General features: G+C 45.2%; 1 long non-coding RNA gene across 1 annotated transcript; it reads right to left on the bottom strand.

Moving 5' to 3' along the window:
* Positions 1-2,801: 2,801 nt before the first annotated feature.
* On the bottom strand, positions 2,802-17,158 carry LOC118709250. The gene is made up of 3 exons (XR_004984877.1): positions 17,044-17,158; positions 4,907-4,918; positions 2,802-2,831 (listed from the first exon to the last, which is right to left on the bottom strand). It is a non-coding gene; the product is annotated as an uncharacterized LOC118709250 (long non-coding RNA).
* Between the last annotated feature and the right edge of the window lie 290 nt (positions 17,159-17,448).

The following is a 17,448-nucleotide window of genomic DNA, read 5'->3' as shown; positions in this document are numbered from 1 at the left end:
AAGGGGCAGAAAAGAAGGGCGTGTAGAAAGGGAAAGAAGGAAGTAGTTACATGACCTCAGCCTTCAGCCCACCCTGCGACAGTCTGTAAATCCTCGGACCCCTCCCCTGGGCTCCATCAAAGGTCCCTTCCGGCGAGGGTGAGGGGCGAGAGCCGGGGGAAGGGCAGGTCCGGGCAGCTGTGTGGCCTCGCGTTCTCCTCCTCCTCGCCGTCCTCCGCTGGACGGTGGTCGCCCTCCTCCTGGTCTGGCTCTGGGTCTGCCCGCGGCGGCCGGCGGCGAGGCTGCTGCGAAGGCGGTGGCGACTGCTGGTCGGCGGCGTCTGGGTGTCTCCGGGGCGGGGGCTCCTCTGGCTGCCGCTCGCGGTCCGGCGTGGCTGCGCCTCCAGGCTTCATGGTCCTCCTCCTTCCCGGGGGGCCGGCCCTGAGCCCCCGCGCCAGGGCAGCGCTGCCATGCAACCAGAGGCGAGGCCGGCGGAGGGTGGGGGAGGCTGAGGAGTGGGAGAGGGAGCTAATAATAATAATAAAACAAAATGAGATGGTACTAGTGGAAGCAGCAATAATCCGGTTCTCCAATGATCGGAGCGCGTGCTCCTGGATGGGGTGGGAGCGGAGGAGGGCGGCTGCGGGGTCCTCCCCGCGGCTCTGGCCCCGCTACCTACCCCCACCGAGGGCGGCCTCCCCGGCTCTCTTCGCCCCCAGCCCCCACGCCGCCGCCACTCCCTTCTCGCCACCGCCTCTGGCTGGCTGGGCTCGCTGTTGCTACCTCTCTCGGCGGATGCGGCGAGGTAAGGCTGGGCTGCGGTGGTGCCGGTGGAAGGTGGGGAGAGGGGATCCAAGCAGGGTGGCCCAGGTGGGATGGAGTCCGCACTTGGTTCTCGGCTGGGCGCTCGCGACTCCCCCAAACCGTATATAAATATATTTCTCCCCTAACAGGGGAGAGGAAGCAAATCAGATGCCAGGCTGCTGCCAGGTGTTGTCTCGTCTTCCGCCCGTTGCTCAGCACCCGCCGCCGCCTGCCTCGACCGCTGCCCCCTTGGCTCGGGTCCCAAAGGGGTGGTGCTGGAGGAGAGGTGGTGTGGGCTGCGAGTTGACTGTCTGAGGGCTGGAAACAGTGTTCGTGGAGCGAGGAAACCTGCCAGTTATCTCTGCCGCCGCCGCCGCTGCTGCATTCAGCACCCCAGGCGAGTGGACAGCTCCCGCCCAGCCCCCGCGTGCCCTGCAGGTGGGGGCCAGGCGCAGAGGCGGAGGGACGGAGAGAAAGAGGGTGAGAGGGAAAGAGGCTAGAGAGAAAGGGAGCCCTAGGAGAGAAGAACTGAGCGAGGGAAGGGGGTGGGGAGGGACCAAAGGAAAGGGAAGGAAGGAGGAGAGGGAGGGATTTAGAAAAGAAGGGAGGAGGGAGCGAAGTGGAGGTAGAAGGGGGGAAAGGCAAGTGGGCTGGAGGGGAGCAATTCGGGTATGAAGGTGTATTTTCCCCCAGCTGGGAAGTATCGGTGGAGAGTAGGGTTGTAGAATTTCTTCCCACTGTACACTATCACCGCCCCCACCCACCCCTCAACGCACATACACAGCTTCTGCATCTGAACCGGAATCCATTGCTCTGCCCATATAAACATTTTAAGCTGATAACAATCTTCAAGCTTTGGAAGAGATAAAGTTTTATGAATCTCGAGCCCATACTGGCACTTAATGGAGAACAAGCCCTTCATGGCTAGGAATTTATGAGAAGAAAATACTTCCAACAAGAAGGGGAATGCTAGCCCCATTTTTGCCAGATTCTTCTAGAATTTAAGCTCCAGTGGCAGAGGTTTATTAAAGGTGGTCCATTTCAATCCCATGTGTCTAGGTCAGTGATGGCATGTAGTAGGTGCTCAATACATTGTTGAATGGATTATGACCACCACCTCTATCACTGGAGTCATCATTAATTACTCCAAGCCATAGACCTCTTCCAATTGTGGAGCATAAGAATGTAAAGTAATGTTACAGCCTCATCTTAACCAATATCTCCAGCCTTTCGCTGAGCCACTGACAAAATGTAATTTTAAATGAATTTGAAATTTCTTTTCTTATTCTTTGTCTGACTCATGTCACCCTACTCCATTCTCCTCAAAAAAGTTCCTAGTGAGCAGAAAAGTAGAAAATTAGTCCCCAAATGTGATGAGCAAGAAAAAGAAAACTTAAAGTTGTCTGTACAAATGCTCAATTTTTGCAGCATTGCTTTCTTGCCTCTCCTTAAAGCCACCCCCTCCTCTCTTTCTCTCTCTCTCTCTCTCTCTCTCTCTCTCTCTCTCTCTCTCTCTCCCTCTCCCTCTCTCTCTCCCTCTCTCTCTCTCTCACACACACACACACACCATCTCCAGGGCCATAGACTTGCACAAGCTATCCCAATGAGTCATCCATACAGCTGTAGCAATGTCCTTAGAAATGGTGAAGCCATAGACAGAATAGCATTCAAAATCTCTGCACCAAAATATCATTGGCATGGAGTTCAGCCCTATGAATCAAGAGAAAATTCCCCCCTTTGCTGCCATCTCCTTGAGTGATTCATTCTTACAAGCTTTCAGGAGCAAGTACCTAAGTCCAGGTCGTGGCTGCTTGTCTGAATCATACTTCAGTGCCCACCAAGGCAGTGGAGACCTGGCCCAGAGTGAGGGATTTGAAGATGATACTGATGCTATTAATAAGTACAAAATAATGTGTATTTTATTGGTATCCACACATGACCACTGTGCTGTAAAAAAAAATTATTTGTTTATAAAAATCCATCTGTTCTCAAAGCAAATTATCTGGGCTCCACATCACCCTGTGCTTGCCTCTGTTGTGAAAATCTCCCTTTATAATAATGGTCTCATCATACATTAATTGCCCTTTTCAAGACTCAGAGCTCCTCGAAGGCAGGAACCAGTATTTGTATTAGAGTCATCAGCACATCATATAGCACCTACTGGTAAAGTGGTGGGTGACCAAGAAAATGAATGCTGATTGAGTGACTGGATGAATGAATGGTCTTTTTGTCTAGTGAAGCTACCATATTTCTCAACTTCAAGTTAGACACATGTGAGAGCTCTCATACATGATGAAATATCTGTTTTACCTAAAGTCAACTATCCATTTTTTGTGCTGGTAAAATGCTAGCTCTAAGAGTGGCATGCAAGTAAATTGGGACAGAAGATAGAAAAGCCATATGAAGTCTGTATTCAGAGTCATAGGAAGGAGCAATACCCATAAGAAGACGGTCTTTCCCTACCCTCCAACTGAAATCAGGATTTCTAGAAACAGAAAGTTGCTAAGAATGGGAAGCAACCACAGGACTGTCCTCAGAAAGGCTGAAAGGCTTGAGAGTTCTGTCTTAAATCCTGAAAAGCACTTCACTGAGTTAGAGCCTCCTTGTGCTGCTGATGAAATAGCGGTTGTGAGCCCCAAGAGTAAAAGCCACAATAAAGAAAATGTTAAATCAAAGAGTCTCCATTTAAGCATTCAAAAAATATTTACTGAACACTAATCATAGGCAAGGCATTGTGCTGGGAGATGTGGGGGACACAAAAATAAATTGGAATTGCATTCTCAAGGGTCTAGTACTATAAATGTTTACATAAGCATAATTGAAGGTATAAAATAATAAATGCTACAAAGGTATTCAAAGTTGTGGAAGTGTTTAGAATAAGGTGGTAATTAATGCTTACAACGGGGCAGCAGTTAGGAGAGAAGTGGGAAGGTTAAGATGCCAGAGCTTTAGGAAAGCCCTTTTCAATAAGTAACATCTGAACTGAGTTAAAATATGTAGAATTCAGAGGATGGAAGCATATTTGTGGGAGTGGAAATGCTGGATACATTAGCTCTTCCATTCAACTAGAGTGGAAGGTACTTGAAGGTACATAGCTGGAAGTGAATTGGAAAGGTAGCTGGAGCCAGATCACAGAAGACTCCAAACACCACTCTGGGAGATTTATTCATTGACCAGGTTCTAGTATTAATGGGTTTAAAGATTTGGAGCTGATTGTGAAGGGCAGAAATAAACTTTATCTCTGAGCAGGTTAATTAACTGGATGGGATTTTACTGCTAACAGGTGAGAAACAATCAATATTTTTCATTTCATGCCAAAAAGTTCTCAGCTCCTTAATAGATTTATTCTTTTAAATGAAGTTGTTTTCAGATATATTTCATTACATGTGGAGATGCTGGGGTCATGTGAATTAGAGCAGCAGAGGAATGAGAGCCACCAAGGAATAGTCTGGAGGAAGAAAAGAGACCCAGAGTTTCTAAAAGAATTATTATGGAGGTCATTGCACTGGTTTCTCCAACCAGGGGAGCCCTAAAACGATCCCATGCTAGCAGCTATTGCTTCTTCTTTACCTAGACAGATGGGATTCAGGCTAGCAGGCATTTTACAGGGACTGAGGAGGTGGGGGGGGGGAGGGAGGAAGAGAAAGTGAGCCAGAAAGTTTAGGTAGTTCTGTACCTAAGATCCTACAGCAAAGTATGTGTCAGACAAAGGCTAGAACGTGTACATCTTCTAATCCTCGATACAGTTTGCTTTGCTCTCCATCCTATTGCAGTTGACTCCCTTCAAGCATAAAGTTCAAATAATTACAGAGCCCTAGCCAGCTTGACTTAGTGGATAGAGCTTTGGCCTGTGGACCGAAAAGTCATGGGTTTGATACCAGGCAAGAGCACACATCTCGGTTGCAGGCTCAATCCCTGGCCCAAGTCAGGGTGAGTGTAGGAGGCAACCAGTGGATGTGGCTCTCTTACATTCATGTTTCTCTCTTTGTGTCTCTCCCCCTCCCTTCCACTCTCTCTAAAGATCAATGGAAAAATATCCTTCGGTGAGGATTAATAACAACAAAAATAATATATAATTGCAGAATTACTGTTCTCATGCAAATTATTAATAGCTACCATGTACTGAGCCACACACCTATTCATATGTACTTAGAAACTAAAAATTCTTAAGGAGTCATCCCAAGTTTACTGGATAAGGCTTTCTTGGGGAGCAACCTGGAAATCTGCATTTTTACATGTTCCTTGAACAAGTGGTTTTTTGGTCCTCAAAACTACTTAGGTGGTAGTTATTTTCCACATTATTTTTTTTTATAAAAAGATAAGCTCAGAGAAACTAAGTCTAAGGTGATATAGACAGTGAACACCAATGTTGAAATTCTAATTTAAATTCTCAACTTAAAGTCTATGCTGTTCTTAGGATGCAACATTGAATTTTAAATACAGATACAGTACCCCATACAGTTATTATCTGTCTGACATACTGGGTCCCATGCAGAAAGATAGTTCAAAATTTAGGTTAAGGTGTGACAGGTAGCTTCTAAAAGAGCTCTCAATGATCCCCACCTCCTGGTATTCATGCCCTTGTGTAAGCCCCTCTTTTTTAATGTAGGCTGGACCCAGTAGAATACAGCAAAAGTGATGGGATGTTCCTTCAGAGATCAGGTTACCATCAGCCACTGTGCCCATGCTCTCTGCACCTCAAGGTACTCTACTCTGACCTCAAACAGAGTTTAATTATCCATAGGACAATGCAAGTGTATTGTGAGTGCTCACCAGGAAGAATAAGCATTTTGGTGTGTGTTATTGTGGGCTGAGCTTAAGACCTGGGAGAGCTTCTTTCCAGCCTGTGTGCCTTAAAGATCGCCATGGTGCTTATTAAAAAATTCCTGGATAGATTCTTACGTCTAGAGATTCTGACTTATTTGTCTGGAATGAGGCTTGAGGTTGGTGTTTTCTTTTGTTTTGTCTAGTTCCTTGGGCGATTCTAAAACTGAAACTGGTGGCACTTGAGCTCCATATTGGAGAACACTGGCTCAGATTAATTTCAAAGCCAGGATCCTACCTTCCCTTTATCAGGCACCACAGAAACAGGGTTGGCCATACTCCTCTTAGGAGTTGATCCTCTTCACCAGACATGAGTGAGTAAAAAGCAAGTTCCAAACCAATATCCAAAGGAGGCAAGATAGTGACGTGGAAAAGGTGCAGAGAAGGTATTTACGTGTCACCACTGGAGTCGGGACCACTCCTGGGGACAGGAAAGTATCAGGTGAAGGCTTTGCTCTCACAGAGTTCAGATCCTAGTGTGGAAAACAGGTAAGTGGGCAAACAAGTAAGTTAATTCCATATGTTGATAAGTGCTATTAAGAAACTAAACAGGGTAATGTGATAAGGAATGACCCATTAGCACATGGGTAGACTGGCAGAACTAGGTGGTGAGAAAGGAAAAAATAAACTTTTACTGTGTTTTATTGTGTTAAGAGACAGGAAATGTGGGGCTATTTATTACTGCAGCATAACACAGGAATGGAAACAGAGTCTTGGGTTATAGAGACAGCTTGGTCCCTGTATGACTTCAGGGACTGGCTACAATCTGGGCCTCCATTTCCCAGTCTATAAAATGTCTGCTTGGGATCAGGAGAGCAATGTGGTTTATTCTAACTCCTCCAGTCTATCAAATACACAGCATTCACCTGAATTTGAGCCAAAGCTGCGTATGTGGGTAGAAAATACATCTCTGGTTTCCTTCTCACTTCATGTTCTGGTCACTTGATACCCGCTCAGCACTTCCTCTTCCTCTCTAAGGCTGCTGAAGCCACCTGTGTGGCCTCCTCTCTCTGGCACAGCCTCAGTCCAGAGCCCTCTGTAGGAGTTTGCCGTTTGGGATGTTCCTGGAGGGAATGGCTGGCCAGCCTGCCCCAAGTCAGCCACCGCCCTGCTGCTCATCTCCGGTACTGACGACCGCGCAGGCTTCTCTGAGCTCTTTTTCTGGGAAGACAAATGGTGTTATTAAATATTCAAAAAGCCTAAAATAAAGCAGTGGACATGAAAGACAGAATCGGCTTTTCCATGGTGCTGAGAGGGCAGTTGGCTGTGAAGAGTGAGGCTGGGACAAAATGGGAGGTGGTCTCAGTCGAAGATTCCCCAAGCTCCTCTGGATGTGCTACTGATGTGTCCATCCCAGTCTGGTCCCAGAGCATAAGGGCTTTTGTCCATCACAGGGAAAAAGCTCTGCCCTCTTTGGTAACATATCCTCTTGTCCCAGCGACATATGACCAATCATAGAATTCTAGGCGCCTACAACGCATGTGTACACAATCATACATCATCCGAAATAGAAATGTACCACATACTCTCCCAGTTCACATGAATGCTGATACTCACATCCTGCAAACTTTAGCCATGCACACATAACCCATCTTAACAGAGAGCCCACTTAATACAACGTGGCTTTAAAAAGAGCCTGTTTGAAATAGCTACCCAATGTGCCCATGTAGGATGAAAGCCAGACTGATAGAACTATTGATTTTTAGATACATACACAGCAATAATAAAACCTTGAACTTATGTAGCCTCCTTCCCTTGGGAAATTCACAAGATATGTCAGGGTTTCCCTGTGTAGAAAGCACAAAAGTTTACCCGTGCCTGAGATGTGAAGCAAAATGGATATAAACATAACGAGAGCCCCGTAGCATCATGGTTTATGCCACCTTGTACCTCATACACCCCAAGCATCTGAATTGACAACCCCCTAAAGTGTTAAGACTTGAGATCTATGAATTATAACAAGATGGCTATAACACCATCCATGGACATGCTGGATCACGTGCTCTGGTAATATTACTTGGAGGCTTTTTAAAAAAATTGTACCTACATTTCCTGCAGTGTTTATCATTTCTACCTTTTCAGATTCATATAGTTATGGCTATAGAGAGCCATTACATGAATGTATAATTGTGTGAAAATCCATTAAGCTACCCACTTAAGATTTGTGCACTTTGCTCTGTGTAAGTAAATGCCAAATACTTCAATGTAAAAATGCAAGAAAACACAAAGTTGCCTCTTGAAATCCAGGATGCATTCTCATTGACCAGAGTCCAGGTAGTAAAAGGTACTTAGTATGTGGGTGTGTCTCAGAGTCTGTTACAGCAGATAGGGTGGGAAATGGAGTCCTGATGGGGTGGCTCATGGTTGTGTAAACCTGGCCACTTCACTTAACCTCTCTGTGCTTGTTTCCTGCAAACAAAATAGAACCGATCTCATAGAGTGACAAAAAGACTAAGGGAGAAAATTGTGGACAGCCTTTCACCGTAGTCCACTCAGTCACAGTTGGTTATTCCCATTATGATGGTGGCGACCCCCTACTCCTCCTTGGGGATCGTTTATGTGCCACAAACTCGGCCCCCCACCTGCCCCCATTAGCCACCTGCAAAAGAAAAAAGGATTAAATATAATCAGGGTCCTAACTAATGATTTTTAATGCTCTGTTAGCCCAAACATATCCACAACAGCCAGACAAATAAGTTTTGGTTTTCCAAACCCCCAGCTAGGTAGGCATTGAGTTTTTCAACTTCCTTAGCAAACATCACCTCTTCCCATCACCAGTGGTCCTGCCTATCATGCTGTTATTACCTCTGCTCTCCTTTTATGACCTCGAGCCTCCAGCGCTGCTCCTGGTGCTATCTCCCAGAAGATTCCCTCTATGGACACCCCTGCAGGTGTGTGCTCAGAAAAACTAGCCCAGCCATCATTCCCACTCACTCCTGTGGGGAACAGCATGTGAATGGGGTGTGAGAGTGTGTTTGTGCACAATGAACAAAGCAGAGGCTGTGTACAAAAGGCCTGGGTATGCACCCAAGGCATGTCCCTTAATGCAAGTCACCCAACCTCTCTGAGCCTTGGTGTCCTTATCTACAATAGAAGATGGGACCCTTGGAAGGTTGTGGTGAAAGTGGACTAAGTAATTACCTAGCACATGCCTGGCATTAACACAGTGGAAGAGAAACATGGACTAGTGGGAACTAAGGCGTTTGTTGCCAGTTCCTTGGGTAAGAGATTGTTTGCAGTTCTGTTGGGCAGGATAACTTCTTCTTAACCGAAATAAAATCCCATGCTTTCTTGAGAATTATCTTCTCTAAATGTTTTCATTGAGAGGTTGGTCTTGGCTAAGGCTGCCAAGATTTGTGCAATTCACACACATTCGAGAAATTCAAGAACATTACCTCTTACTGACAGACCATAATGACTGCAATAAACAGGAAAGATTTTGTTCTAATAAACAAGTAATTATAGTTGACAATAAATGTGTAAACATGATGCTAATTAGCAGATCCTCTCATTGCTGTTCCCAGTGTGGGGACCCATATGCACATGCTTGGGATTATGGGTAAGAGCAGGCACTGTGTTCCAACCCATAAGTATATGAATATGTGAGCAATAGAGGCCACCTACTTTGTCAATCTTTTTTTAATAGAAAATATTATCTTCTTCAGACAAGAAAATGGGGTCACTTTAGCACCTTGGTTTCCAATGTAATCCTTTTAAACTCAGGTTTCCTAGTAACTTTGAGGGACTGTTATTTATTACACAAAGTGCCTTTAGATTTGGGGACACTGGCCTCATTACCTGGCTTTTTTCCAAACGTAGATACAGAGACATGACCTGTCGATCCTTGGGATTTGGAGTGATGGGTGATTGAAGGCTGAAAGGAGAAGAGGGTTAAGATTAACAAATAGTCTTAAACCGTAAATGGTTTTTATTGAACCACGAAAGAGAGAAGCCACACAGAGAGACAGTGACCCTGCCTGCTTGCAGGCAGAAGGGCTGTATGGAACTTCTCTTTCAAGGAAGAGAGGATTCCCATTCATGCTTCCCTAGAGATGGGTTGCAAAATTGTTATCAATAAGGAACAGCTACAATTAATTCCCAAAAGTAAAAATCCTGAAGGACCTAACTATAAAGTTTTCTAAAGAATCCTCTTTTTTTATTTTCTTTCTTTATTTATTGATACAACGAGCAAAGGAAAGGTAGGTATAATTTTTTGCTAATCTCTTTCCTAAATCTTTTATTCTTCTAGTAAGAGTCCTCATGAACATCACTTTTCTGTCTTAGGTCCCCTTTATCTGATCATTTCAAGGCCATAACTCTGTCTGAGAAATATTCTTGGATAGTAAGCCAGGGAGAAGCACTATTTTTCAGTGCCTAAGGATAGTGACTTTTGATCCCAGATACTCCACTATTTCAGTGAGGATAGATTAGGTAATGAACAGCACCATATTTCCTATTTATGTTTTCTTTTTTTTTTCTTTTTTGTTTTGTTTGTTTTGTTTTTGGTGTTTTTTGTTTGTGTGTGTGTGTGTGTGTGTGTGTGTGTGTGTGTTTTGTTTTGTTTTGTTGTTGTTAATCCTCACCCAAGCATATTTTTCCATTGATTTTTAGGGAGAGTGTAAGAGAAAGGGAAAGAGAGAGAGAAACATTGATGTGAGACTATATTAGCCCTGACCAGAGTCCAGGCAAGGGAGAAGCCTACAACCATGGTACAAGCCCTTGACCAAAATTGAACCCAGGACCCTTTGGTCCACAGGCCAACGCTCTGTCTGCTAAGCCAAACCACCTAGGGCCATATTTTCCATTTCTTAACACAATAAGTTTAACTGCAGGGCAACTGCCTTCATGAGGAGGCTCATCAATCTAGGCTGCTTAAATCTTATGGCACCCTCTCACCTTCTGCCCCTATTTCAATGCATGCTTATGTGACCACAGTGGCAGATGAATCAGGCATTACAGATCACATGCTAACTCTGAAATATGTCATTCCAGGAATACCTTGTCACTTGAAGTCTCAGCCCATTGCCAACACAAGACCCTCTCCAATTACAAAGACAGATGGGAAATATAGTTTTCCATATTTCCAGGAAGTATAAGAGAATCAGAAATATTGGTGGTCACTGGTATTAACCACCATAGCCACATAGCCAGTTGCTTTATGTTGGGTAAGTTACTTAACTCTCTGAACCTCTTTTATAGTTCCCTCTTCTATTAAATGGGAAGAACAATAGTATTGAACCCTTAAATTCCTTGTGTGGATTAGATGAGGTAAAGTATATTATAAGGGATCAAGAAATAGTAGTCACCATTATCAAGTCTAGCATGTTAGGCATACTTTCTACTTGCTTATATTAAAGAGAAAAGAGGTTGACAGAAATTGGAAGGAGAGAGGGAGAATAACCCTTGAATATACCATTTTAACTGGTTTAATAGGTTTTCCAAGAAATCTAAGTCTTAAAGAACAGGCTAGTCTTTAGGCTCATGAATATTGGATGTAATTGAGGCAAACAGTCTAACATAAGTGGATCTTGTATCTGCTACCTTCCTGCTGTATCCATCAAGATTCTTGGAGAGACCAGAAAACACACTCAGAGGCTTTCTAATGAAGATACTATATACAGATGTATAAGTAAGATTAAGTGAACCAATGGGGAGTGTTGAGTCATCCAAGAAGGTAACAGGGAGTTAATGCCACCATTAGACCTGAAGGAGAAAAAGGAGGAGATAGTAATCCTATATAATAAAAGCCTAATGTGCAAATTGTCCCTTCAACCAGGAGTTAGACCACTCGCTATGATGTGCACTGACCACCAGGGGCGGTGTGGAACATGGTGGGCATCAGCCACATGGCCCTGGTATCAGGTGGCAGTGGAGGCGCTGCTGCCCCCGATGGCCCTGACGAGAGCGGGACCATGATGGGTTGGTGGAGCCAGTGAGTGGGTGATGCCAGGTCAAGGGGGTGTGAATGGGGCCCAATTGCCCAGCTGATCACCCTGCAGATGGTGACCAGCAGTGGTGGTAGGGGGCAGGGCTGCCACCGGCTCCCAGGCATTGAGGAAGCCAGGTGGGAGCCCGATGACTTAGGCAGAGGGGGCACATAAGGACTGGGGGTCCAGTTGCTGCCCAGGACCCAGAGGTCAGCTGAGACCTTCCCTTTCACACCAGACACTCGTGCTTCAATCACCAGCCAGGCCTAGGGACCACACCTGTGTATGGATTTTGTGCACCAGGCTTCTAGCATGGAATAAATGAAAGTGGCACCCAACAGAAGTACTGGGCATAGTAGGATGTAGACACTGCCAGAATCATGACAAAGCAAGGAGTAATCATGAGGAATAAATATCTGAATCTCTCCTCCTTCCCTTTCATCTTCTGATGATGCCAGCTGTTAACCAAAGCCAATGAGAAGCCAGAGAACAAGGAGAGCTGGGAGATGCAGTCCTAAGAACTGAGCTCAGGGCACAAAATCAGGCATGGTTGGGAACACCTGTCTACCACAGCTCGCTCACTCTCAATACCTTTCTTAGCTGACACCTCCTTCCTCCCTCCCACCTTTTCTCTGTACCTTCTGATTTCACTTTGCCAGGTTGACTGAGCATCTACTTAGGTGAAAAGTGCTGCTTGCATAGAGGTAATTAAAGCCACAGGAATGACCATGTGGAATGAGTAATTCACAGGCGCCAGCCCAGGGTGTTCCTAGACAGTTCCGTTGACCTCCTACTGCTGCTGCTGCTATTAATATTTTGAGTCCAAGCACCAACACAGTTTTTTTCCTCTGCAGTCTCTTGGTGGGCATCTGCTGTTTTTGTTGCCCAGCATCAATTCCCCTCATTTTGATTATCATTCCCAATTCTCTCTGAGATATCACCCTTTCCTTCCTTACTCTCAGCTCATGTCTTTGGGTAAAGTTAACTCATTGCTGGCTCAGAGGTGAAACATGTGACTTAGGCTTAAACCATTCATTATCTCTCATTCCCTTGTACATAGAAATTGGTTCAGGGATGAATATGTGATACAGTCAGACCGATAAAATATAGTGAGATCTTACTAGGACTATTGCTATGTTCCAGGTAGAACACTGTAGAAGACATTATGGTTGATTTTCGACTAATCAGCCTAAGTGATTATCTAAGCAAGGACTTTCAATCTCAGCACTACTGACATTTTGGACCAGATAGTTTTTTGTTGTCAGGGACTATCCCACACACTCTAGAATGCTGAGTAGCATCCCTGTCCTCTGCCCACTAGATACCAGTAGCACTGCCCATTACATTTGTGACAACCAAAAATGTCTTTAGATATTGTCAAATGGCTCCTATAGGACATCTTCCCTGGTTGAAAACCATTGGTCTAAGCTGACTATGGTAATTTTATTCCACTTGCCAGTGATTGGTGGGGCAAGTGGGGCAATTCTGTTCCATAAAATATGAGATTCTGGAAAATATTTTTTTTTCTGAAGAAAGAGTTGGAGGAAGACATAGTTTTTCCTGCACATTGCTATGTCCAGATATGGCAATGCTATGTCACCATGAGGGGAGCCTTTCTGAGAAAATAATTGATATTGAAAATGAAGGAGTAGAAAAAATTTGGGCCCTTGATGACACTGTTGAATCCAATCTGGACCTCGCCATGTCTTTGGATTTCTTCTTATGTGAGGTGAAAAGTTTCTTTATTGTTAAGCTAACTTGAGTCAGATTTTCTGTTGTTTGCAGCTCAGATTCAACATGAATGTATGTAACTCTGAGTGTATTGGGATCTTCTCTTATGATCACAAAGGGAAATCCTACCTAACATGAGAAAATACAGAGGATGCAGAGCTGAGAGGAGGGGAAAGAAATGAATTTCATTGACAATGGTTCAGATATATGAGATAATACTTTTTTTTTTTTTTGCTTGGCTGTAGTCCATTAGAGTTGAGTTTTATGTCCCTTACAATAAAAAGGGTTCTAACAGATACAGGTGGAATAGGAATAGAGCCTCCAGAATCCAAAAGTCACCTCAGAACAGACAAAAGATAATAAAGTGCTTTGGATGACAGCTACACTCAAGTTAACCTGAATGCTTTGACTATGACTCTATCAGCAAATAAAGTAAATGAGGCCACCACCAGTCTCCCCCAGCCTGCCTTTCCCAAATGCAACAAAATACTTCTGCCTAAAACATTAATGAAATTAAGGAAAGTATGGGCCTCAAATGTAAACACTTGTCACAATTTCAAATCCTGACCCTCCTGTTAAAGTTTAATATTCATTCATTAAACTCTATGCTGACTCATTACAGATTTTGCCTACATGCTCCATACAGATATTTACTCTTATTAGATGATACTGGATCTATAAAAGGAAAAAAGAGTTAAAAGGAAACTTAGATACATTTTGTCCCACTTTCTCATTTTACAGAGGAGGAAACAGGCCCAGAGAGGGGCATGATTTCCAAGGTCATGCAGTTATGAGTAGCAGAACCAGGGCCAGAAGCCATATGTCTTGACGATTCTACCCCTAGTCATTCTCCCTTACTTCAACTTCCCGGCACTGGGTCCCATGTTATGAAACAGTCCATGCAGAAACTGGGCATTTGGCCTGACTTTCCCAGCATTTGAATCTTATATGAGTGGCACCCATGGGAACGCACACTTTAAAATCTTCTTTCTGGAGCAGCTGCGTCAGCAGCCCTGAGAAGCTTTGGGACAGGCGGGAGGGACCCTCACCCTTGGCTGGGACAGATGGCCAGTCTGACAAGGCTGGACTGGCCGCCTGCTCTCCTCCAGGCTGACTCGGAGCCAGCTGGATGCTGGAGGGCAGAATAACTGGAGACAGCAGAGTGGGAGGAGGGGCCCTCCCCATGCAGGAGGCACAGAATCTTTTGTGCCACCAAAAAAATGGAATCCAAATTTAAAGCTGACACACAGGTGGAGTGGGCGGGCCCCTGTGATTTGATGGGTTCTCTCAGGTTCTGGTTGCCTAAAAATATCTTCTCTACCCACCTGCCTAGGACACCCTCCCTTCTTATCAGGCCTGCAATTCCAACCGTTGTTTGAGTCATGAAGGTTTTAGATGACAAAGGATGGAGCATGTTTCCCAGCAGGTCACCGTTAAAGCAGGTTTCCTGGGAATGGAAGGAAGGCTCTGGTGTCTGCTCCTTTTAGCACAAAGAGCTAATACTGCCAGGGGCTGAAAGAAGACAAGAGTGGCCTACTTTGCAATTTCGCCTCCTACAAAGGCACCAATCACTCCATTCATTCGTGCCCATATGATCTGGGCCTTGAAGAAATTAGGCAGTAGACTGTAGCAAAAATAAGGGCAAGAGGCCCACAAACAAGACATCATCGTCTGCCTTCTTTGCACTCCTATTCCATTTCTTTCTGTGTGGAAATCTGGGTCCAGGTGAGATAGGGTATGTGGCGAAACAGCTATAACCAGTAAGGGCCACAAGAACTATTAAGGAGCTAGGAAAACCAACCCCCAATGAATGTATGGCTTACAACCAGCAGAAGACCAGCTCCATTCAACATGGTGACTAATTTCCTCTTGGAGTAACCCCTAGCCTCATTGTAACACATTAGCATACTAAATGACACACCCCACACTGCCATGGTGGGAAAGGGAAATCCCCTAAAAGGACCCAACATGGCCAATGGGGCTCTTCAGAAAAGTCTCTACCCCTTTCCCAGCAAAATACTGCATATCCCTCCCCCTTGTTGAATGCCTTACCCCTGATTAAATAAGACTCAATGGAAAAAGTAAGCTCCTCTAGGGTGGGGTGCTCTGCTGTGGAGTAGTCACTCTCTGTCCCACTAATTCACTAATAAACTCTTTCACTTTGAACTCTATGCTGGCTCGTCTTTGAATTTTTCCCCACATGAAGCCAAGAACCCTCAGTGGGTCATAGACCTTCGGGTCCCCAGACCCCCAGAGAGTCTGCACCACAAGTTTTCCTTGTGCTTGCTGCAGCCAGATGTCACAGTGTTTCTAAGCTCTACAGGGCTCTCCAATGATTGTTGCCATTGTCCCATAAATTCTTTCCCATTTATTGCCAACACTTCCCCTTGGCCAACCCCAGAAAGAAATTAAAAATCCTGGCATGCTCTTGAGAAGTATCTGGATGAAATGGTGGGGTGCAGGGAGGGGCAGTGAAAGAGATTCATGACCCTGATGATTGATTCTGTCCACCCCATTCTGACAGATGTGAGCCTTCGCTCTGTTCTGTCAGAGGCTGGGATGAGGGAGGGAGATGGACAGGAGGGTCAGAGGGAATCATTGCTGGCAGGAAGAGCCTGCCAGGCGGCAGAGTGATTAATGATCCTGGGCTTGCGGAGCACACAACAGGAGGGGTTGGGCCTTGCGCTAAGAATTTATAGGCTCTGGCATGAAGGGGAAGCTCTCTGAATACTTAAGATGCTTTGTGTAGGCCTTATGGGTTGGAATCAAGGTGGGTACCTCAATTGGGCCAGATAATTTATTCATTCACTAGAAAAGTGCTAGTGGACAGGACTAAAGAACTCAACTGAAGGAATGAATTCATGTCCCACCATTCTGTGATTGTCTTATCTGGGCCAGACATACCTGGTGGGGAGAAAGGGTGAGGGAGGGCTTGTCCTTAAAGCATTTGGACATTCCCATTGTCAATCACCCTGGCACAAATTTAATTGGATGTTAGCTACAAGGATAGAAGAAGAAGAATGTACATTGGAAAACAAAAAAATATTTGTTCTCTCTGGAGTAGGATATTGTCCTATTGGTGCCCCAAAGCCAAGAACAGCTCTGGGATATTTGTAGTGTGAATGCCTGCAGGGGCAGAGGGAGGACTGCCCTTTGCCAACCTAGGTAAGCCAGCAGCCAGGCAAGTAAACAGATCTGGAGGATGCACCTGATACAGAACAAGAGATTTTAATATTTGTGAATTTTTATAATTTCTTTAATTAATCTCAGACTTAGAGAAAAGTCTCCTTAAGGCTCTCTGCTCCTCCTGTTCATCAGACAGCCTGTGCCAGCAGCCACAACCCGGAGACACTATGATGAAGGTCGGAGTGAACGGATTTGGCCACTTTGGGCTCCTGGTCACCAGGGCTGCTTTTAACTCTGGCAAAGTGGGTATTGTCGCCATCAATAACCTCTTCATTGACCTCAACTACATGGTCTACATGTTCCAGTGTGATTCTACTCAGGGTAAGTTCAAAGGCACAGTCAAGGCTGAGAATGAGAAGCTTGTAATCAATGGAAAGCCCATCTCCATCTTCCAGGAGCAAGATCCCGCCAACATCAAATGGGGTGAAGCTGGTGGTGAGTATGTTGAGGAGTCCTCTGGCATCTTCACTGCCATGGAGAAGGCTGGGGCTCACTTGAAGGAGTAAGAGCACCCTGGACCACCAGTCCCAGCAAGAGGAAGAAGAACCTCTGCCCTGGGGAGTCCTTGTCCCAGATCAATTCCCCAACATACTGAGAATCTCCTGACCACTGTTTCCATCCCAGACCCCCTGAAGAAGGGGAGAGGTATAGGGAGCCCTACTTTGTCGTGCACCATCAATAAAGTTCACTGTGCCCAGCCAAAATAAAAAATTCTCCTTAAGAGTCAAAGACTGTCTCTTTGATGCTGTAGCAGCTGAAGGAACCATCCCCTTCTTGAAACCAGAAAAGTAGAATGAGTGACCACCACGCCGCAACTGAATCTAGTAGGAATAGCGTCAGGGTCAATGGCCAGAACAGTGGCTCAGAGTGAAATAACCTCACGGACTTGTTCCTGGATATGGGTAAAGCAGATCTCCAGGAAGCTCTCTGACATGGTTTGAAGGTCTCAGGGGGCTGGGGTCTCAGCGCAGGCCACTGTGATGTGACGCACTTTCTT

This window comes from Pipistrellus kuhlii, unplaced genomic scaffold (genome assembly GCF_014108245.1).
Source record: "Pipistrellus kuhlii isolate mPipKuh1 unplaced genomic scaffold, mPipKuh1.p scaffold_m20_p_7, whole genome shotgun sequence".
NCBI lineage: Eukaryota > Metazoa > Chordata > Mammalia > Chiroptera > Vespertilionidae > Pipistrellus > Pipistrellus kuhlii.
The sequence above is the reverse complement of the archived record's forward strand: the minus strand, read 5'-3'. Positions and strand labels throughout refer to the sequence as shown.